Raw genomic sequence first — 24,159 nt, 5'->3', positions numbered from 1 at the left:
CCTGTTTATCACCCACCTGCCCTCCCCAACCATCGGTAACTATGGTAGAGTTTGAGACTCTCAGCCATGACTTATTCTTAACATTGCAGAGCCTGTGAAGTACACCAAGTAGGCGTGAAGGAGAAGGCGTAGGCAGGAACCCTCCCAGTGCCACCAGCATTACCACTCACTTTGTTGTGCTCCAGTGATACCTGTCTTCCTTTCAAAATATAAATTTCATCTGTGTCCAAAGCTTCAAAAGGAGGAGTGGCTTAACATTGTGCCTGAGATATGGGAAGAGCTGTCTGGAAGAAGCATCTTCCCTCCCCCTGGACTGGAGAATGATCACACTGCAACGTGCGTTGCTGTAGTCAGACACACAGCACAAGACATATCACGCACCCCTTCTTTTTTCTTTCCTCACCAGTCCTGCTGGAGTTTTCAATAATTCCTTTTCGATCAAGTTCAGAGTTTTCTGACTGGTTATCTGTGTGACTCACTTAGTTTTTTGGACCACTTTAAAATCTCTGAAAAGAGGAAAATGTAAGTTAGAAAGATGGAAGAGTTAGGGAGGAATGCAGTCCTAGGGAAAGACAAAAGCTTGAGAGAGAGGCATAGGCTGAGGGTTAATGACAAAGATGTGAATATTTCCTGGCATTGTGACAAAGCTAAGGGCAAGTTAATAGAAGGACTGTGGTGAGAAACACGAGTGTGAAATCAGGCAAGGAGAACAAACACTAGTTTTTACATTCCTATTATTAATTTCATAGATCGTAACATTTTTGATGGGTTAGCTATTAGGAAGTTTTGTCGATTATGATTCTTTTGTTTCCCTGTGTTTGCGTATTAACCTGATATATTTCCAGTGTCTTGGATTTCAAGATATCATTGGGTTACCAAAAATCTGCTCAAAAAGAGAGAAGTAAACACAGTATGAAGTATGAATTGTATTGCAGGTAAATGCATTTTACTTTCCTGCAGCATTCTCTAATTTAAACCAAAAGGAAGTATTTCAGAGCTTTATATTTATCACATATTTGACTATTTTTAAAACTCTATTTCAATTTGTTCCTCGAAGGCAATGCAATTCTAGAATTATTTAGATTTTCCTTTATATTTCTTCTTCAATTTAGATGACTGCTAATTAGGTCTTTTTCTCTTCAGTGCCCCCAGAACTTAGCTGACTAAATTGTATTTGGAAATATACATGAATACATAAGAGCTAAGGGTTTCTGTTAAATATTCATAGTTTTTTTTCATATGAAAAATTCAGTTTTGATATTTGGGTAAGTATTTCAGTTTAGAAACTTTGTTTTTATAACATAGATTAAGGATTCGTTGTTGTTGTTTTTGTTGTTTTTACAGTGACTTGAAGTCCAAGCAAATGCCAGGTAGAGGGGTCGAAAGGTTATCTTAGACCTGATTGGGCTGCCTCATGTAAATATTTATACCTACTTTAAGGTGAACTGGAATTCATTCTAAGGATGGTAGGTCAGTAGAAAACACATTTGACTCAAAGAGACCTACAGAACAGTAGGAGACAAGATATTCTCCCCAATTTTCCCTCTAGTCTGCCTGGTGTTGGAGAAGGCAACCAGTTTATCTCAAACTCCCTGGGATCCAGCTCCATATTTTAGTGCTCACATTGTCCCGATGGGTAGTACAGTTCTCTCTCACCATGCCACAGCTCGCCATGCCACACCATTCCCCCCTTATACTCTTTATTCAGTAGAATTGGAAGGTAGCATTTTTTGTGTTCTTGAAGATTATTGTAGAGTCATTGAATTAAACTCAAATAAATTTAACATTGTAGAGAGCAATACACATAGTATTTTTGTGTCAAAGTAAAAGCACCACCCAAACTATGTATGTATTTGGAAAGGGCAAAATAAGAGTTAGTAATATATGATGAGGATGTAGTTGTATAAAAAATTAATCATTTTGCTTTGCATAGCATCCTTCTTTACTCACAAAGATTCATGCTTACACATTGCAAATGTTAGTAATAAATTCCTTACTTGTTACTCACTATATACCCTTTGTTTTAGCAAGTTTTTACTCATAGAAATGTATTGTCAAAAGTAATTAAACTTACTAAATTGTATAGTAAGTTGTTTAATTTACTATACAATTTCATGTGCCCTGCCAAATTCATGTGCCCTTTGCCCTCTATTTGTTTCCTTTAGTGACTATTTAGTAAAAGATGTTCATATTATACATGGAATGATCTCTACCTTCTCATAGCATGCGAGGAAGCAAAATGAAGTTTTAAGAACTTAGCTCTGTGGCCAGAAGACCTGGATTCAAATCCCAGCTCCGTCACCGACCAGGTGTGTGACCTTGGGCAAGTTACTTAACCTTTTTGAGTTTTAGTTCCATGTAAAATTGGGATAAAAATAGTATTTACTTTTTTGATTAAATGAGTTTATGTCCATAAAGTGCTTAGAACAAAGCCTGGCTTATTGTGAACATTCAGTAAATACTGACTATAATAACAGTTATTATATTTTAAAAAGTCATTGTTGAATGCATGAATGAATGTGACTTCTAATATCTTCATTATGAAATTGTAGGGAAGAAACCAAGTAATTTCACTCCAACCTTCTAAGTTCTCTGCTGGAAACCCTGTAACAACATATAGATTAACAAGAGAAAAACACACAAGTTTATTAGTATGTATATCTCATATATACGCGTGAGATACCCAGGGGAAAATCAGTAACTGCAAGAGGTGGCTTAGTGTACAGGCTTAAATATATTCTTCAGCTAAAGGCAAAAGAGAAGAGTCCTGAGTAGGCCAATTATGGGGAAGTAATGGTGCTATTGGTCCAAAGTTTGTGAGCCAGAAGCTTTGAAAAGCCAAAACTCAAAACATTAGATTTTGGAGTAAAGCGCCCTGGCCAGGTGGCTCAGTTGGTTGGAGCATTGCCCCATAGACCGAAAGGTCGTGGGCTCCATCCCTGGTCAGGGCACAGGCCTAGGTTATGGGCTTGATCCCAGTCAGGGTGCAGATGGGAGGCAACCAATTGATATTTCTCTCTCACATCTCTCTCTCGCTCTCCCTTCCCCTCTTCCCATTTCCTCCTCTCTCTCTAAAATCAATAAACACATCCTCAGGTGAGGATTATTATAATAAAATCAAAAAATAGAGTTTGGACTAAGGAAAGGTAAATTGATTGGCAAGGCACCAACTAAGTGGATGGGAGCCCTAGTGGTACCACAAATGCATCTTCCAAAAATACAGAGCCCAAGTTTCTTTTCTGTCAAGGGAAGAGAAATGGGGGGAGGAGGGGGAGGGCCACTGTTGTAAAACTCAGGTCCTTCTTCTAATAATTACCATGTCTATATGCAAGACTAAGCAGATGCTATTAAAGGCCATGATACCTTAGCAGTTTGAACAAGATGGAGACCCAGCATTGTACTCTATTAGCATCAGGAAAATTACTGTAAAGAAAAGTAAGTTTTGTTATACAGATTTAGGTCAGTGTCATTGATAAGGGGTTCTTGTGATTTAGTTAAATTAACCTTAAGTACAGAGAGGGAGACACCCTTACGAATGAGAGTACCTTTATAATTGTAAATATATATTTACCTTGGAAAAATATAACTCTTTTCTTTTTCTAGAGCTTCTCCTGTGTTTGCTGTTTCTCAAAATGATCATATGCAAAAGACATGGCATATTCTGTCACTCTAGAAAATGATGGAATTTAAGAAATGGTATATTACTTAAAAGACCCCACTTGAGTTAAACAAAACTGGAACTACACTCCATGGGTCCAGATGTATGACATATTATCAAAATGTGAATATATTTCTTGATCTTCAAACTGGTCCCTGGGTAAATTGTTATTTTCTTTATTCCATTCTACCTTGAGTTGCTTGAGGGTTTTTTCCCCCATCTTTGGCCTGTTTTAACCAATTTTCTATTCAAGGACACTTTTGACCTGATTCCTAGAGTGGTATGGAAGAGTCATGTAGTCTGGAAATTGATATTGACAACCTGCCCAAATGATTACTGTAAATCCAAAAGAGCAACTAATTTTCAATTTCTCAAACCTCCAAATATTAGGTGGCTGAGCCCTACTATAACTGAGCAAACCACGGCTCGTTCACGTAGAGCCTTGATGTATGACTCAACTAATAGTGTTGAGAGAAACAGATTTTTATTTACATGATTCCAACCTCAGGGGGGCTGGGAGCACTCCTGCCCAAAGCCCTGTTCTCCCATAGGACCCAGCATTTCCCTTGCTCCCCACCAGGCTATAAGCAAAAACATGCCCAAGAGTGCCCCATATCCTTATCTGTTCTTAAGCTGGCTGTGCAATAGGTCTCCATTCCCTCTGGAATGTACACTTGTGCATTTCAGAGTTGCCATCCTCTCGTAGCAGCTCTCTCCTTCCGGATCTGGGGTACACTGTCCTCAGCCTCCAGGTAGTAGTCCAGGGAAACCTGTGCCATGTTACACTGGTGGAGTCCTGACTCCAGGCCAGCATGGCTTCCACCTTCCACCCAGCCCATGGCAGACCGCTCCACTGCAAACTGCACAGCCGCTTGCTGCTTCTACTCTCAGACCTCATGGCTGAATTTTCCCTTCTACTTTACTGAAGACCACGTGGCTGGCTACCTCCTTCCTCATGGCTTCCTGCTCAGAGGAACAGACGTAGCTCACTACAGCCGGCTTGACTGAACCCCCTTCACTTTCAGCCAGCTCTTATTTTAAATGCTGACCTGGAACTTCCTACATGACCTCATATCTGGCCCTTCCCACAACGTGCTACTTTGGCCAGTTCCCCTGTATCTTTTACCTTCTTTCAGCTGCTATCTTTAGACAGGGCAAGAGTCTCCTATGACACAGGGACATTGGGACATCTGGATAGGCCACCTCCCCAGGCTATGTCACGAGTCCCTGAATGCTCCCAAAGTCATATATGCCTTTGCCCAGAGTGGCAGCACAGATTTTAACTTGTCATTTGTTATACAAAGTATCATTCCCTTCCCCCTTCCCCCAACCAGGGGCTTTGGGCAATATTTCAGGGGACCCTCACTCTGTACCCTGTTACACTACCACACATACACGCGAAAGAACAATTAAAGAGGAAAAACCTTGGTTAATTAGCAGCCAGATAAAGAATACTTGGGGCCCTAAAAATATAAATTAATTTGATGAAACCTCCCCTTTTGTTAGTTAAACTTATTGAGTATGCTAGAAATGGGCACACCACATAAGACTGCAATATAAAATGAATGATGACCCTAGGGACTGAGAGGGAAATGTCTCCATATTTGTGTACAAACTGTACAAAACAATGTGACTCACCTGTGGTCAGTAATGGCACGAGATGCCTTTCCTTACCATGAACTCCTTGGATATACTAGAAAGATGTCTTCACATTTTCAAGGTAGAAATAATCTCAGAGATCACCTGAAAAAAACCTCTTTATTTTACACAGGAGGAACTTGGGGCCTTTTAAACGAATTCTATTGCTAATTTGGGAGAATCTAGGTCTCTTTGATCCAGCTCACTTTTTAGAGTTCCTTCCTGTTAGGCAAGCAAATTATATGCACATTCCTCCCTATTTGAGTTCTGCAAGTGGATACCCCTTAACTCTTTGTCAGCTCTGTTAACCTGGGCTAACTTCCTAGGGCTAAACATACAACCATTTTTCATTTCTTGGCAATCTGCTCTATTACATTTGCATATTCAAATATGCAGCATTTATGTCTGATCTCTAAAAGAAAATTCACTAAATTCCTAGTAGGTTTATTCTTTCTCTTTCTCTTTGGCTAGGGATAAAGATTTGAATAACAACTGAGAGAGAAAACGCAGAAGTTAGGCAGTGCTTTCATAAATGAAATTAGCAAGTTTCTACAATTTAAAGGTTCTATTTGTAATTCTAAAAACCTTTTCCCCTTCTCCTTGCTTAGCTTCAGGCATGAATAAAAGTGTTGGGGAGGGGGGAATGTTTGCTTTTCTTCCTCTTAATGGGTAAGAGATAACTAAATGCTGAGTTTACAAAATACTTTGCTGGTTCTGGATTTTATGCATAAGCACAAGATGAATATCATGCCTTGGATCTTAACTGAGTAATATCTGCAAAGTTACTTTGCTGTATATATGAAAAATCTACATTGTTTAACTTGACAATCTTCTCAAATGATATCCACAAGTATTTAGCATTAAAAAGCTCAGTTTAGAATTTGAATTGCTAATGTTGAGTTTCCAATTCAAGGTTCTACACTCCAAAACAGGCTTGAAAAGGAAAAACAAAAAAAGAACAAACATAATTGAAAGGAAACAGTAGCATTAGCTCCCACTTGGTTAAGTTGCTTGCAGCCAACCTAAGGGGTCCTCACTCTGTGTGACTTCCAATTGCCTTGCATTCTCCGAGGTGGTGGGGCAGAACATCCTAAGGAAAATATTGATGTTATTGTTATCCAAGCTGAAAGAGAAAATACACGCACACATTAAACTAAGCAAAATTCCCACATGAACTTTAAGAAGGAAGAAACCAATCAGCTTCTCACAAATTTGCTGTTACCGACTTCGTTTCTCATCTTCTTCCTCTTGCACCCCATTAGGGATAAAACCTCTGGGTTTCTACGGAGTGGTATGTAACAAAGTACAAAGTTGTAAAATTATTTTTGTGTTCTACATTTTCCTCCTCCTATATCAATCTTCTTTCTGTAGACATAGTTCCTTCCTAGAATTTGCTTTGGAAAGAGAATCTTGTTTTACATTTATTGTTTATCTCTCTTAGGGTCTTCATACCACGTTAAGGTATTTAGTTATTGTCACCAAATTTCTTATTGAAAATTACTCATGAAACTCTGCAGCTAATTACATTAAAATACAAAAACGTTCACCACTGATTAGGCAATATCTGAAATGAATTGTTCCTAAATTGAAAGCCAATTGGAAAATGATGGGCTGCAGACTTATACAACAGAGAAAAGGCTGCATAGAAACCTTACTTTCCATTTCTTTATCTATGTGAAAGGGTGATTTTCAAAAGAGTAAAATCATGAATTCATCATAATATAAAATGAATGTGTATCAAAGATTTTATTCAACTCATTAATTAATGAAGGTACCAGTAAGGTGTTAGAACTAGTTCAAAGGAACATCTGAAGAACAACTACACATAGGCAATCAAGAACACTCAAAGCATTTCCTGATAAATGTAAGACAGCTTAACGGCTTCTCTAAGGGCCGTGACCAAGACTCTGTCCTCTCCCAAACTTTAACCAGCCTCCTCAAAGCGCTCTTCTCAACGAGGCTTAAACATTGGTCTTCTGTGTCTGTCGTTGTTGGTTGGGTGTCACCCAATTTTAGCAAGAATTCTGTTGAGTCAGTTTAGGGAAGATTCCCCAAACTAGATACTAATCACCCTCACTATTTGGTCAAGTTTGTCATTCTCCACACTGGTATCCGATTCCGCTGGCTGGTCTTCAAGGAGAATCCTATCAAGTAGTTTTAGCTCCTCACCTCTGGTGTTTCCTCTTAGTTTTTTTGTCAGCTGACTCCTGCCACCCCAACCCTTGCTCCTTGGCTCTAAATCCTCTTCTGCGTATCTTGCATGAGGAACTGGGTTCAGTGTTATACCTAGTTTTCTGTTTCCCATTTCAATAATTCCTGAATAAAATCTGTTTTTACTGCTTAACTACTATTTTGTCTACTTGGCAGAAATGTAAGTTTAGTAAAAGATGATGAAAGCAGTAGACTTACTATGGATTCAGATAACCCTGAATGGTCTGCTAGATTATGCTCAACATTCCATTAAAAGGATATCCAGTAATCATTATGCCCATTTGAAAATCTTTGCCAATTTTTCCTTACATCAAGTACATTAGATACTTCAAAGTCTACATTTGTTTCATTTACCCACGGGTAAATCTTTTAAAATTTAAATGGGGGACCTTGCTTATAATAAGAGTTATTACTAGAAATAACTTTTTATGACCTATCTATGTTGCAAGGCAAACTTCTAATTTCTGAGCATCTGTTCTTTTTGTCATCTTGCAAATGACCTTTCTCCCCTCTGAAGCCTGAGGAGCCTAACCCCATCCTTAGCTCAGAATGTCATACATACCTTCTTTTCCTTTCTGTTTTAGAGCCTCTCATGTATGTGGGGCTTATGTATATAAGTATGTATGTATGTGTGTGTACATATGTATGTAATTAAATTTGGTTAGTTTTCTCTTGTTAGTCTGTGTAAATGTTGATGTGATTATTAGATCAACTTAAAGAACCTATATGGGTAGAGGAATCTTTTCTTCCTCCCCATAGTAGTTTCATAAAGAAAGATGAATGTGATATTTAGCAAGAAACTTACACATAGACAAGAGGGGAGTCATCCTTCTGGACAGGGAGATATGACTCATATTGGTGAAAATAGTATAGCGTAGTGATTAAGAGCTTTGATTCTGAAGTCACTTCGACTTGAGTTTATATTTTAGTTGCCACTCAACCTGGTATGTGTAGTTGTTTTACAAATTACTCAAATCTCTAAGCCTCTATTTCATAATTTGTATACTGAGAATAACGATGTCAACCTTACAGGCTTTTGTGAGGATTATACTTTTAAATAAAATGCTTTTAATCTATTTAGTAAAGCACAGAGTGGAACAAAAATTTTACTAAATAAGTTAGTGGAAACTTGTCCTCGGCCACAAAGTATCATTGTCATGACTGCATCCGAATTTGCTGACTACATATTATCATCCTTTATGTTACTCCTGCAGCTTACAACACAAGGCTACTTTTAGAATTCCAATGGGTTCTTTTTACTCTAGAATATCTAGAGCACCAAATCAGGGAGCCCCATTTGCAGTGCTGATTTCTAGAGCACTCACAGCAGAGCTGTGGCTCCAAGTGGCATCAGGACAACAGCATTCCCCTTTACAGTAATTAGGAAACAAAGCAGGAGGATCTTATCTTTAAGCTTCTGCCAGTTTCAAAGAGCAAAGCCAAATGATGAGTGACTTGGCAGGTATCTGGCCTAAACCAGAAGGATGACAAGAAAGGAGCCAAAATGTACTGTGATTATGCCGATTGGCTCCTTGATGTTAGGATGGGCATGGTGATGGGTGCCAGGGCACATGAGACATTGTTCATTCCCTGGATGGGAAAAAATGAGATATATGCCTCCAAACACCTGTGCTCTCCCAGCTTGAAGTCAGAGATGGTGCTGGATGAAAATTCAATTGTGCTTTAGGTCCGAAGGAAAGGTTGATCATTGAGCCAAGGTTTCAGGTTCCCACATGCAATAAACTGGTGGGCCTTCCTTCACTTCTGAAAACAGCGATAAAGTATGACACAAACATTTTCACAATGCATCCTGAACATTATTTAAAATATACAATAACTATCACCAGAAGTGAGGAAGCAGAGGATTTGGAGAGAAAAATGGCTCCCAAATTTGTGTAAAGGGGGCAAGGATGAAATGCAGCATGGATTCCTGGGAAGCAGTCTGTTCTCAGCAAAACCAAACAGCAACATTCTGTTTTACCTTGGCACAGGGATCAACATTGGAACAAATGACCTCTTCAATGTAGATAGAACAATGGCATGTCGATGTGTATTTCAGAGACGAGAGCTATAGAAGCTCAGGTCAGGGAAAGGTCAGTGTGGGTTCTGAGCACTGTTCATGGAACAGGACCCTGGGGGATGGAGAAAGTCAAGTAGAGAGATCAAGAGCTCTATAAGCACAGGGAAACTTGAAGGAAAATATAGAGAAAGGAACAAACATAACATTTGTAGGCAGGATTGACTAAAGCTAGATAAAGCTGCTAAAAGTCTTAGGAATTCTGATTGGCGGCCCTGGATACTTTTCTGACATCTCTGTTCCCAGGATTCCGTCTACTTCTTATGGTGACCAAAGATTCCATTTGGAAATTGACAGGATGGTTGGTGACACTGGCCGTGAGAGAATTCACAAAGAGAAGAAAGTGTAGAGAATAAAGTTTTTACTCTCCAAGAACAGAGAAGGTCAGGGTGTGGAGAGAGACACCAGCCTTGAGGAGTGCGGGCTTTGAGCTTTTATTGGATTATAATTGGATTTTAAAAAAAGGTTGGGGGTATTGCTGTTGTGTGGCCCCTGGGCTGTTGTTGGGGAGGTGTAACAGGAAGCTGAAGTTTGTTCCAATGTTATCCTCTGCCTGGGGCTATCGGGAGCCTTTAGTCACCTTCTGTTCTTACTTCCCAGTAGTTTCAAGTCCTGGGACATAAACTCAGAAGAGTAAAATGGCAGTCATGTTTAACAGGTCATAGGTCGCCTCAGCAAATGGTGCCATGACAGCAAATGGCTCTGACTTTATCTTTTCAGAAATCACAACTTTTCTCTAGTCTGTGCTTTGGGATTACCTTTTAAATGGATTCTCTGACCCTCATTCCCTCTTTCCTCAGTCAATTGGTGTAGAGAGAAATCCAAAGTACGGAACCCGAGACCCCTGGTTTGAGTCCTGACTGCAACTTGTGTGCTGACTTCTCTGAACTTTACTTTCCTCATCTATAAAATAAAAATGAGTATAAAAATACATCAAAATGTGTGATCCATTCTGCCATTTAAAACTCAGAGAAACTTAAGTGGGTTCATTTTGTCCATATTTAAGTTTCTCCTCTTTATTTTGGAAAGGATAATATTGTCCAATTTGTCTCCAAAATTGGTTATGATGATTAAATAAGATGATACAAGTCAAAGCATTTTGAAAATAACATGTTAATTCATCTACTTAACATGTTGTGGAATTGCATTATACCTCCCTATCTTCAATTGTTTTGTTCCTTCCTTAAAAGATTGTCCATCCCCATTACCAATCCCGCTCTTACCCACATGCCAAGTCTCAGCTCAGTGAGAATCCCCTCTTTGAAGCATTCTGAAGTAGTCAGGACCCAGCTGTCTCTCAGACGGATACTTTCATGAGGCCAATTATCTGTCATCTTCTGATTATTAAAAAAAAATAATGCTTTTAATCCTCTATTTCTTAAAAGAGCTAGCCTTTCTCTCCTTACGCTCTCTTGGGTGTGATACTCACTGGCCCCTTGCCCTACTGGTCTGGGTAGCAGCTAATGGAATATCCTAAATCTCAAAACAGATTCACTGTGAGGTCAGGGAGGCAAACTTCAGGTATCAGCAGGTACTCGTTCTACTGGCAACATGCAAGAAGACTTCCTGCTCCTTCTTTGCTCAGCTAGACAAGCCCACACTGACTTGAGATGGAGTCCATAGGGCTGCAGATCATGTTAAAATACCTACCTCTTTTATGCTTTTTAAAACTGTCTGGTCTAAAGATCACTTGATGTTAGTGAAATTTCATCTCAGTTTGCCAACTATTTTGCTATTGTTTTTTTTCTAGTAACGACTGTATGATCACACTTGTTTGATACTAACAGAAAGTTACTTACTGGATGTACCCAGGCCAGACAATGAATAAGAAGAAATGGTCATTTTGACTTGCAGTTACAATCACATGGGAAAATAAAACTAGATTTGCATAAACACTTTCTTACGAGATACCAAGTTTAGAGGAAAAAACCTCCTGTGTTACTCAGCAGTCAGATACCTGACCTTTGATCCGTTCTCAAGCTATTGTCTAAAGAACTCAGGACAAATTACTTGGAGAGCTGGCAGCAGCGGTGAAGTCTGAGTGTCCAACAAGTTCAAATTATTGACTAGCTGACCCCGAACATCACCCTTACTACAATCGACATACTGTGTCCCTTTGGCATTAGATTCATTTCTGTTAAATAAATTCCTTATTAAAAAAAAAACAAACAAACAACAAAAAGTCTACAGTATTTGCAGAGGTAACCAGACAGACCCAAACTAAGAGTTGTGTCCCAGATTCATGAGCTGGCAGAGGACACTGTTGTCCTCCAGGAGTGTATCCGTCAGAGATAAGTTAAGCACCCAAGTTAGTGCCCAAGTTACTGCCCAGCAGCTGTACCTATATTGTGCACTCAAAGCAGAATGACCACAAGTCCCAGTGTACCTGGGCAGTCATGTTTACACCTGCTGTCTTGGATTAAGTATTAGTAGTGCTTCCTTTCACCATCAGAAGTGTTCTTGTTTAGGAAATAAATTATGTGGTTCCCCCAATTCTAGATGCCCATCTCAAGAGTAAAGATTAAGGAGAAATCTCTGCACTGCCCTGAGAGCAGTCTCTTTATGTGGCTTTCTTAAGTTGTGACCATACATAATCAGCCTATACAAAACCTGAACTTCATTCATTTCTTTAGGAGGGGGGGTGATCAATGAAATATGGTAGCAATGGCTCAAAGTATCTCCTCTTATTCAGAACATGTAAGACACCTTAGAAATATGTGTCACTTATTTTCAAATAATTTGTAAATGTGAGGGGAGAGAAAGAGAAAGTTAGTGCATTGCAAATGTTGCAAGATGTTAACAATTAGTGGGTTCTCGTAATGGTTATATAAGTACTCATATCAGTCTTTCAATCTTCCTGTAGAATTGGAAGTCTTCAATATGAAAAAAGAGGGTGAAGGAAGTAGCCACTACTCCCTCCGGAAGTAGCTTTGGGACTAGAATGGAATAGTAGTTACCAGGGCTTCCTTAAGTGGTTGATTTCACATAGGGATATGTGTGTGATAACATTTGTATATATTAATAGAAAGTATCACACCTCCTTTCCCTTGTTGATTCCCCACAGTTCTGATTGCAGAGTTGGTGATAATGTATTCTGAAATGACGATAAAATTGATTTCTGATGAACAGTGTTTTTTGGCAATTCAACAATATCTGTGTGCTTAACTTCTGTTAACACAGCAATTTTGTTGTTTTTAAAACTTTCCAGAATTCTAACTCTCAACTTTCCTAATTTCTACAATCATTTTTTTCCTTACCAAACAAACATTACGACATAAAGCTACCACCACTAAACTATGGGAGTGGGGGTTCTCATCACAATACTGTATCATCCGCTGTTAGTCTTCAAATAAATGAGGTAAATGAATTAGTTTTATTTAACGCAAAGAATTTACATTGTTACTGAAGAGAGTTGCGTGTGAAGAACTGAGGGGTTGGGTTTGAATATAAATTGTAATTTACTAACACTGTGAAAGGAATACTGCTGGCAGTCTTCCAAAATATTTGTTCGTAGCAGGTTTGATATTAATGGCTATATAAATTTAGGTACACTTTGTAGTTAGCATCTTATGAAGTGTCCCTTGAAGTAATTACCAGTCCAGTACCATCCCCAGCTAATAATATTTAGTAACAGTAATAATGCTTTGTGCTTGTGCTGGAGATCACAGTGAATCATCAAGCAGTTCATTATCCTCCAGCACCCTGGCTGCACTGAAATGTCTCCGGCACCTGACTTTGCAAATGGAGAAACTGAGACCCAAAGGTACATGGAGAACATTCTCGAAAGTCAAAAAGTTTGGAGAACCTCACTGTATTTAAGATTTTCTAGTTAAGTGGACCTTTCAAATTAGAACTAAGGAAGATCAAAGAAAGGACAGAAAGACCTCAGTAGTTTGTGCTATTTCAAACACTGAATACACATGTGTTCTCTCTCTCTCTCTCTCTCTCTCTCCCTTCCTCTCCCCCAACTTCCCCTTCTCAGATGCTCAGTATTTTTCCTGTGGTCCTTATGATTTTCCTACCTTTGAAGCATAGACTTGTCTATGATGGTCATGTGAATTTGATGTTCAGTTCTCTTCTCCTCAGTACATGTGTATGTGTTTTACAGTTATATGGTGGTATAATTGACCCACATTGAGCTGCACATAAAGTAAACAATTTGATAATTTCTTCCATAGGCCTACGCCTGTGAAACCACCAACAAAATAAAGATAACAGGTATAACCATCATCCCCCAAAGTTTTCCTCGACCCTTTGTAATCCCTTCTTACGGCTTCTCCCTAATCTCCCACCTCAGGCAACAACTGATCTGCTTTCTGTCACTATAGATAAGTTTCCATTTTCTAGAATTTTATATAGATAAAATCATGCAGTGTGCACTTTTGTTGTGTTCCTGTAACTTAGCATCACTATTTTGAGATTTACTAATGTCTTTAGATGTACCAATACTTCATTTACTTTATGTCTGGGTAGTACATTAGATAATCACAATTTGGTTATCTATTCACTTACAGATGAAACATTTGGGTTGATTTAGTTTTGGACTATCGCAAATAAAACCATTATGGACATTTACATATTTATTATAAATAAAGGTACTATAAACCTAAAGTCTTTCTACAAATACATGTTTTCATTTTTCTGCAGTAAATACTTAGGAGTGGAATAGCTGAGTTGTATGGTAGGTGTACACTTAACATTTTAAGAAATTGCAGAACTGTTTTCTAATGATTGATTTCTTTCCAACAATTTATGAGAGTTCCAGGTGATTCAAATATTTGCAACACTTGATATGGTCAGTCTTTTCAATTTTAGACTTCTTATGTGTGAATTAGTATCTAATTGTGATTTCAATTTACATTTCCCTAATGAATAAAACTGTTGAGCATATTTTATGTGCTTATTTCTGTATCTTGATGAGTATTAAAATGTACTGCAGTTTTCAGTGGGCTGTCTGTTTTCTTACTGAATTTTGAAAGTTCTTTATGTAGTTTGGATGCAAATCCTTTATCAGATATTTGATTTGCAAATATTTTCTCTAGTCTTGTCTTTTTATTCTCTTAACATTGCTTTTCAAAGAATACAAAATCTTAGCATTACTGAAATCTATTTTATTATTTATTGTTATTATTATTTTATGAATCATGCATTTGGTGTTGTACCTAAGAACTCTGCCTAAATCAAGGTCACAAAGATTTTTCTTCTATGTGTTATTCTCAAATTTTACAGTTTTGGATTTTGACTTTTACATTTAGATATATTATGAAGTTTGTTTTTTTTTAAATGGACTAAGGAAAAAATTGTATATTTTTTATGTACAGGTATCCAATTCTACTAGCCCTGTTTTAAACACACCTGTTTGTCCACTGCATTGCTTTTGCATGAAAATCAATTGCACATATATATTTGCATATACACACATATACATATATACACACACATATATATATATGCATGAATAGCTTTCTGTTAAATTTTGAAGTCAAATAACTTTAGTCCTCTAATTTTTTTTCTTTTTAATTTTTTTGTTATTCTAAGATATTTGTATATACATATGAATTTTAAAGTCAACTTCTAAAATAAAGCCTATAGATCAATTTAGGAAGAATTAAAATCTTAACAATATAGAATTTTTCACGAAAATGGTGTATTTCTCTATTTGGGACCTCTTTAATTTATTTTAGCAACATATTGTATTATTAGTTTATCAGCCTTGTACATATATCCAATTTGTTCTAGGTTTACATACTTTTGATGCTACTTTAAATAGCATTATTAAAAAATAATTCCCAGCTTATTGCTATCATATTAGAAACATTTGGAATTTTATCCTACAATATTGACAAAAGCATTTATTAGTGATAGAAACATTTTCTCTTTTTTTTTTTTTGTAGATTCTGTGGTAATTCCACATAGACAATCATGTCAACAGCAAATACATCAAGTTAATTTTATTTCTTCTTTTTTGATTTGGATGCCTTATATTTCTTTTCTCTCTGGTTTTGTTACTCTTGCTAGAAACTCTGGAACGATTTTGAATAGAATTGTGAGAACAGGAATCCTGGTCTTGTTTCTGGTGTCAGTGGGAAGAACCAACCGTCTTATACCAGTAAGTAGAGTCCTAACTGGAGGTTTTTCAAAGGTCTCTTTTTGGGGGTTGGGAAAGTTCTATTCTTTTCCTAGTTGAAAGTTTTTTTTTTTTATCATAAATAGGTATTTGATTTGTGTGTATGTGTGTCTATTATGATGATCATATGGATTTTATCTTCTACTAATATATCATATTATATTAATTGATTTTTTGATATTAAACTACTGTGGATTCCAGGATAAGTCTGCCTAGGTCATGGTGTGTAATTCTTTTCATATATCATAGAATTTGGTCTGATAATACTTTGCTGAGAATATTTCATTTCTAAAATGATCTGTCATTTTATTTTGTTCTCATGCCTTTGTCTAGCTTACATTTCAGGATGTTAGCTTCATATGATGAGCTGGGAAGTTTTTATTTTTTCTTCTCCCCTTGAATTCTAAAAGAGTTTGTTAAAATATACTATGAAGCCTATGAACCTGAGGTTTATATGGTGGAAAATTTTTACTCATTATTTTGATTTTTTGTTATTGTCATTATAGTTCTATTAAGAATTTCTAATTCTTTGAGGGACAGTTTTTGCAATTTGCTTTCTATATGTCTTATCTTAAAAAATGTTCTACTGTTTCTTCTTTAATACCTTCCTTTGTGTTAAATAAATGTTTAGTATATAGTTTTAATTCTTCATTTTCATTTTTTTTCTTTTGAGTTATCTTCTTAGCAGTTGTTTTAGGAAATACAGTATGAATGTACATTTTGTCCACATTATCTGGATTCTTTCTATAAAGTTGGTCATAATTTTTCTTTAAATTATGTTTAATCACAATGGTTTTAACAGTGATGTTTCCTCTATCTTTTCTAATTTTGGTAATTTTATCTTCCTTTATTTTCTTGTTTAGTCAAGCTTAATGATCAACTTTGTTAATATTTTTATATTTTTAAGATTTTATTTTTATTTATTTTTTAGAGAGAGGGGAAGGGAGAAAGAGAGAGAGAGAAACATTAATGTGCAAGGGAAAGATGTGCATCTATTCGTTGCCTCTCATATGCCCCCAACTGGGGACCTGGCCCACAACCCAGGAATGTGCCCTGACTGGGAATTGAACCAGTGACCTTTCAATTCACAAGCTGGCACTCAATCTACTGAACCACATCAGCCAGGGTGTTAATTGTTTTTAAAGAATGAGTTTTTGGTTTTGTTAAATTTCATTATTTTTCTTTTGAATATTTGTAATTTCCTTAATATTTTTTTCTTCTGCTTGTTCTGATTTTCATTTGTTTTCAATTTCTAGTTTCTCAAGATAGATATTAAAACTATTGATCTGAGACTTTTCTTCTTTTAGAATATAGTGATAAAAAGATAAATAATTTCCTCTAAGCATTGCTTAGACTACATCTTATAAATTTAGAGATGGTGTATGTAGGTTGTTTTTACAGTCTAATTTCTTTGGCTATTTCTTTTTTGATCCATTGGTTATTTAGAAGGGTGTGATTAATTTCTATATATTTGTAAATTTCCTTAAATTCCCCCTGTAATTGATTTCTAATTTAATTCCATTGTAGTTAGAGAATATACTTTATATAATTTCAATCATTTTAAATTTATTGAAGTTGCTATATGGCATAAAATATAATCTATTCTGAGACTGTTTGGTGCTTCCTTGGGAAGAATGTGGCTGCTGCCGTTGTTATGCGGACTGTTCTACAGATAACTAAGTCTTGGTTTGATAGTGCTATTCAAGTCCTCTTTGTGACTGCTAGTCTTCTGTGTGGCTTTTATTAGTGAGAGTGAGTTATTTAAATTTATAACTGTTATTTTTCAATTGTCCAATTTTATTTTCAACTCTGCAAATTTTTGCTGCATGTATTTTGGGGCACTATTTTTAAGCGTGTACATGTTTATAACTGTTATATCTTCCTGATGAATTGATACTCTTTATCATTATAAAATACGTATCTTCTTCTCTAGTACTATTTCTTGTATTAATTCCTTTTGTGATATATTAATACAGTCACTCCAGCTTTCACAGAGTTAACTTCATGGAAGGATAGAGAGAGAGAGCTGAAGTTAGGTATTTTTCTTTCATGTTGAAGCTTGGAGAGGGCTAGGGGTTGGGTATCTCTTTTCACTTAATGTCTAGAGGTAGGTTAATCTCTGATAAAACCCCAGTGAGTTTTGTCCTGACAAAATCGTTTTCCTGAGGAAGGCCTTGTTAGAAAAAACAGAATGGTACGAAGTGTTTCAGCATGTTTTCTTTCCCCCTCCTCAGCCCAGAACGCTGTGAGGATTTTATCCCACTATTTCACGCTAGACTCTGGCAGAGCTAGGGGGACATAACGCGCAAAGTGTGTGGGCCCTCTCTGGCCGGTGGCCATGGCATCTTTACCACTCAGGCCGTCCACACGGAGCCCCTGCCTTCTGTCAACTGCACCTCAGGGTTTCCTACCCTAGTATTGGTTTCTCAGGGGGTTTCTGTTACTGAGTTCTGCTTCGGCAAATTGTGATATTCTGTATCTGTCTGTTTCTCTGATTTGGGGGGAAGTGATTTACTCAGTGACCTCACTGCTCTGTCAGATCTAATTAGAGTCATTGATTTTTCAGTTTGTTCACCTTTTTACTTGTTAGGACATAACAGTCACCAGACTGGAAACTGGGAGACTTCACTGTTTTCTTTTTTTATTAAATATTACTATTTTTTATTTTTTACCTCTGGGTCTTGTTGGTTTGCATTTTATTTTTTGTTATTTTTATTTATTTTTTTAATGTTTTTTATTTCGAGAACCATATGGATTACCCTCCTCTTCACTAACATTTCTCATTCCTTCCAATAAGAATTCTTCTCTCAAATGAAAGAAAATACTGGGTTATTTAGTGCATAATGGATGAAATATGCAATATTGTAGGAGTGGGGTAAATAAATGCATAATTAAAAAATGTATTCCTTAAGATCTGAAGCCTATAATTTTTATATTCTGAATTAAAGAATTAGTTTATTCATTCAACAATTAGTTATTGAGAACCTGATATGTATATTGTATTCTATGATTGATGCTTTGTGTACCCTTTCTGATAACCCCCACTTGAGTACAGTATCTGTTAATAAATATATGCAAACTTAAAGCTGATTAGCTAATTGAAAAATGAAAAAAATATGATGCTTAGATATGGAAATGTAAAATCTCATATTTAAAAATAATAGCATACCCATGGGCATGTCTGGCAATATACTTTTTTACTTTTATTCATTTTGTAACTTATTAAGAATTTATTTGATCAATGATTTGTTAAGATAAATATGGCATTATAGAATATTTTATTTTAAATATGGTTTGGTCAAAATGAATTCTGGCAAGTCTTAATGGAAGAATACTTTAAAGTCAATTTTATCGGATGGTTTTCTAACAAATACTGACTATGAACGTCTCCCTATTCTAAATCACCATTTGAAAGTTTTATCTACAGTTTGATTTTCACACGCTTAATGCCTACTGGGCATGCCCACTTTTCTGGATTCATCCTGTTTAAAAGTAAGCAGGTTGCCTTCATCCTCAGCCCTGTTCTGCTTCTATTTCACCGTTTTTTTAATGGCGCTAACAGAACTCCGTGCACTCAGCACTGAAACCTCAGATTTACTAAGGACTTAGTCTCCACGTCTAAACTCCTAGATTCTAAGATTACTTCTCTTTTTTACTTAGGTCTTAGTTTTAAGCAATCAAAACTATAGCGGGGGAAATGTAGGAATCTGGGGAGGAATAGAAAGCGGTCTCCAGGCACTGGCACATTCCCAGCTAGATGTTCTTGAAGAAAATGAAAAGATTATTTTAGAGTTTAGAGAAGTACTGTCCAATAAAAACATAATGTGAGTCACAAGTATAAGCTACATGTATAATTTTAAATTTTTTAGTAGCCACATTAAAACAATTAAAAAGAAACAAGTGAAATTAATTTTAATATATATTTATTTACCCCAATATATTCAAAATACCCTTTTTATAAGTAATATATAGTTTTTAACGAGATGTTTCAAATTGTTTTCTTCCTACTAAGTCTTAGAAATGTGTCACTTGTACTTACAGGATATACCAGGTCTCACTAGTCACATTTCAAGTGCCCAAATAGCCATATCTGGTTAGTGGTTACCGCACGGGGTAGATGCAGTGGGTTGCATCATCCTGCCACGCAGTAAGCAGTCCAGAGCAAGGACTGAAAACAGAATGTCAGAAAGTGTGAAAATAGTGTCACTCTGTAGTTATAGTTACATTCAGTACTGGAAGATGTGACATTACACTGTGTGTCTGGAACAGGTAAGATCTTAAAGACAGTTATCAAACCAAAGTATAAAATCTACATTTCTCCCCTTCAGAGATACCTCCCGATTGTTTCAGGACAGCGCATCACACTTCTCCCTCTGGAGTCTAGAATCCTTTGACTGTGTATCTGTTTGTGTGCCAGTAAATGTAAGTTCATGGTATTTTTTTTTAAGTTAGGATTGTAGATTACCTACAGTTTTGTAATGTGCTTTTGTCACTTGGCCACACACGTTGGACATCTTTCCATATTGCAACATAAATGTCTACCTTAATATTTTTAATGGTGACATAAAATGATATATTTCTGCCATTTACTTAACTAATACCCTGTCAATATATATTTAAGTCATTTTGAGTTTCCAGCAACTAAAGGAATTGTGGCCATACACATTCTTGGGCACATTGTGATTAGGCCATATAGAATATGCATATTCTTAAAATGTAAGCTTGTGATTAAAAGCCTGTGGGCATTTAAGTTTTTGTTACACATGGACAAATTGCCTTCCAGACTAAGCAAGTGTATCTCCTACCCACAGGGCAGCACCTTTTCGTTCCCCTACACCGTATCTGTGTAGTGGGTTGTCCGCCTGTAAATAGTGTTGCCAATCTAGTGGGCAAAAATAGTACTGTTTTACTGCTTCTTAGAATGAACAAGTCTTTTTATATTTGTGGTGTAAATTAATGCTCTCTTACTAAAAATTGTTCAGTTTTATATTGAATTGATTTTTAATTTCTTCAAAAGGCTTTTAAGGATGTTAATACTGTGTGTTATAAATTTTACAAACATTTTATCCTAGATTGTCATTTGTCTTTTATTTTGCTATGATATATTTTAGTGTAAGACTTTGGAAATTTCATGCGTTAAAATACATAAATTACTTTATGGCCTCAGGATTTTGAAAGTAGATTGGAAAGGCCCTTCCGACCCTGAGATTCAAAACACTTGCTTTCTAATATGTGTCCAACACTTCTATAAATTTTCATTTTTAGATGTTTATTTTATTGAGAATTTGTTTTTAATATAATGTAGGGATCTACTTTATTTTTTCCTATTGTATATCCAATTCTCCTGACACCATTTGATTTGCTTTGCATTTTTAAATGATGTATTATATAACCTTATACATACCACATTTTGATTCCTTAGTGAGTTTTATGTATTTCCTAGATGTTACATTTTTCCATGTTCTCCACAGCTGAAATAGTACCTGGTTCATAGAAAATAATAAATATTTTCTCACTGAAAAAATAACCAGGTTGATTAAATTCTGAATATTAATAATTATAATGCCTCTCATTTACATAGCCCTTTGTCATACACAAAGCATTTACACATATGTATTAATTCTCATAACAACCCTGTGAGTTAAATGGGGCAGGTATTACATTCTTCACTTTGCAAATGAGGAAACCAAGGCTGAGGAAATGAAGTGATTTGTTCAAGGTCGCATTGCTTCTGTGGGATGAGTAATGATCCCCCAAACAATTCCATAGCCAGTGCTTTTATTCCCTTTCCCAATCAAACCCACTCCAAGATCATTCACGTTCAGTCATTTGCTTTTTTCAGAAATCATTAATTGAGGACTGAAGCAGAGATTCTTAGTTGCTAATCAGCATCAATCTTCTTTTCTCTCATTTCTAAAAGAATCTTTATTATGTTCACTTATCTACCTTTTTAAAGACATAGCTCAGAGGAAGAGTGAATTCTGATAGGATCATTCATCATGATAACTCCATTCCCCTTCATGGTAACTGGTTTGGAACTCATATATGATTATTTTTGGTCAATGAGTTGTATGGGTAAGTGTTCTTGGGTGAAGGGGTTTCTGAGTCACTATCTTTACTCATAAGAAAGAGACACAAGATGTGGCAGCCCTTTGTCTGTTCCCAGAACAGACAACTATGGGATGTAACAGCAGGTGCTGCTATGGCCACCCTGGCACTGGGCTGAAGAGGAGATCACTGTGGAAGAGAGCAGAACGAGAACTGTGGGAGAGTCACTGGTTCTAGTTCCACACATGAATTTCTGGAGATGCCAAAACTTGATGGTCTTGCCATCTGGACTGGAGCTGTCTATGGATTGCAGGAAGAAGCCTTCCAGCCGACACCAAGGCCCAGTGAGTGTGCGAACAGAGAGACTGGTGATGCAGACATCACCGATGCAATGTTTTCAGAGTCTACTGTTCACATCGAGCTGCTGAAGATCTTCTTGACAGTTTCTGGTGCTACCATCAAAACGAAGGCTTCTGGAACCTGAGGATATGTGAGGCTTTCTGTATCATTGATGGCAACCTATACAGTATGCAAATCTGAGAGAGTCTATTTTATAATATGTGTCTAGCTAAAAAAAATTGTGTTCAATGGATATCCAGGCCTTAATCTGAAGAATAAATACACACTGTCTGCTATTAGTCACCAGAGGGTTGGGACCCTCTGTGCTGTAGAAGACGGAGGTCCAAGTGTCAGAGAGGCTCCAGTTAAAATCTCAGCTCTACTCGCCAGCTGCGTGATCTCGGGCCAGTTCAATATCACCTTTGAACCTCCATTTCCTCAGCTTAAAAACACAGGACAATAACAGTAACATGCAAGGGTTGCTGTAGAATTGGTTAAGATATCATGGGTAAAGTGTCTGACACAGACTGACCCATGGAAACCACCTAGAGAATGGGATTTCTCTCCATTTCTCCCTTTCCTTACAATTGTAGGCAGTGGTCTGCTCTGCAGTTGACCTCCGCTTTCTCTATTATTGTCACCAGACAGCACTTTTCTGAGGTCCCTTAGGGAAAGGATCAATGAGTGCATGCAGGGCATATATTTCCTGGCATGATGATTTGTAACAGGCACCCAGATCCAGAGGCCGCATATTTGTGAGGTCGCATCTCCTGGTTGCCTAGGGCCCCACTAACTTCTTGGTCCTGCTGCAAGGGCAGTGCGGTTCTTTGCTCAATGCTTTTTCCCAGGTAAGGCATGCCCAGTGTTCTCACTGCTGTTGCATGTCACCTGCCTGATGTCCTCTCACCCCTTAAAACTGTCTCCTATTATTACCCTCCTACTACCCTTTCCCCTGATGATTGTTGGTGGATGCCCTCCACCTGCCCTCTCCCCCTGGCTAATTGCCTTCTGTTTCTCTCTCCCCATTGGTCACATGCCTGGTTTGCCCTCCTGTCACCCTTGTTACCTGCTAACCCCTGCTTGATTTGCTGCCTGGATGCAGGCAGCATGGGCCTTTCTGCCCTTCAGACTGCCTGCTGCCTGCTGATTTCCTGTGCTGCTGTCCCACCTGCTGCACGCCTGGGGTCACCTTCCTGCTGCCTGCTCCACCTGTCCCAGGGCTGTTTGATTTCACCCCCTGAAACGCACAGATGGGATCTCTCCAGCTTCCCTGTGATTGTCTAATGGGGAAGTGGGATGCAAATGACTGTGTAGAATAAATGGGAAGGAAGAAAAAAAAGAAACCAAACCAAGCCAAACAAACAAAAAAACCCTACAGACATCCAGATAGTTATTAAAAATCCAGAGTGATTTTGCTAAATAAAGTCATATCTGTTTCAGAACCCAGGATATAGATACAAGATGGAAAGAGAAAAAAACATACTTGGAAATTGGTTAAAATAGACTCTTCACTGAGTGGGGAGCAGCTAAGTGTTGCAGTTAAATGCCCAGAGGGTAAAGACTCCTCTTCCATGTCTAACCCTAAAAGTAAGAATCAAGCTTTGGTGATACATTGGTCTGTTTGTGGCCAGTGATCGCGTTTCACTGCGTGGTATAATTTAGCTGAACACCAGGAGCACTTAAAGATGCTGCTGAATACTGCAACCTGTATCTGGCATTTAGCCTTCCATATCTATTTTAGATGCTCTATTGGCACTGTGAGCAGGAATCTCTTTTTTTTGGGTACATTTTCCTTTAATTTTCTCTAATTGTTTAAACTGGCACTAAACACTCACAATTGGGAGCAGTTGCAAGTTAATAGAATCTTTTATGGAGAACTTAAGTCTCCCAAACAGAGTTCCATGTAGAGCAGAGAAATTGCTCTTAGGCCCCAAATTAATTGTGTCATCCAGAATAGAGATATTTTTATATTTGGGTGGGAAGGTGGCACAGAGATCAGATGTCAGGCCTCCAAACTTGACAAAGAATACAAGGAGCTTGTGAGAATGGGTAGGCAGGAAC

This window comes from Desmodus rotundus, chromosome 10, assembly GCF_022682495.2.
Source record: "Desmodus rotundus isolate HL8 chromosome 10, HLdesRot8A.1, whole genome shotgun sequence".
NCBI lineage: Eukaryota > Metazoa > Chordata > Mammalia > Chiroptera > Phyllostomidae > Desmodus > Desmodus rotundus.
Note: the sequence above shows the minus strand (reverse complement) of the source record.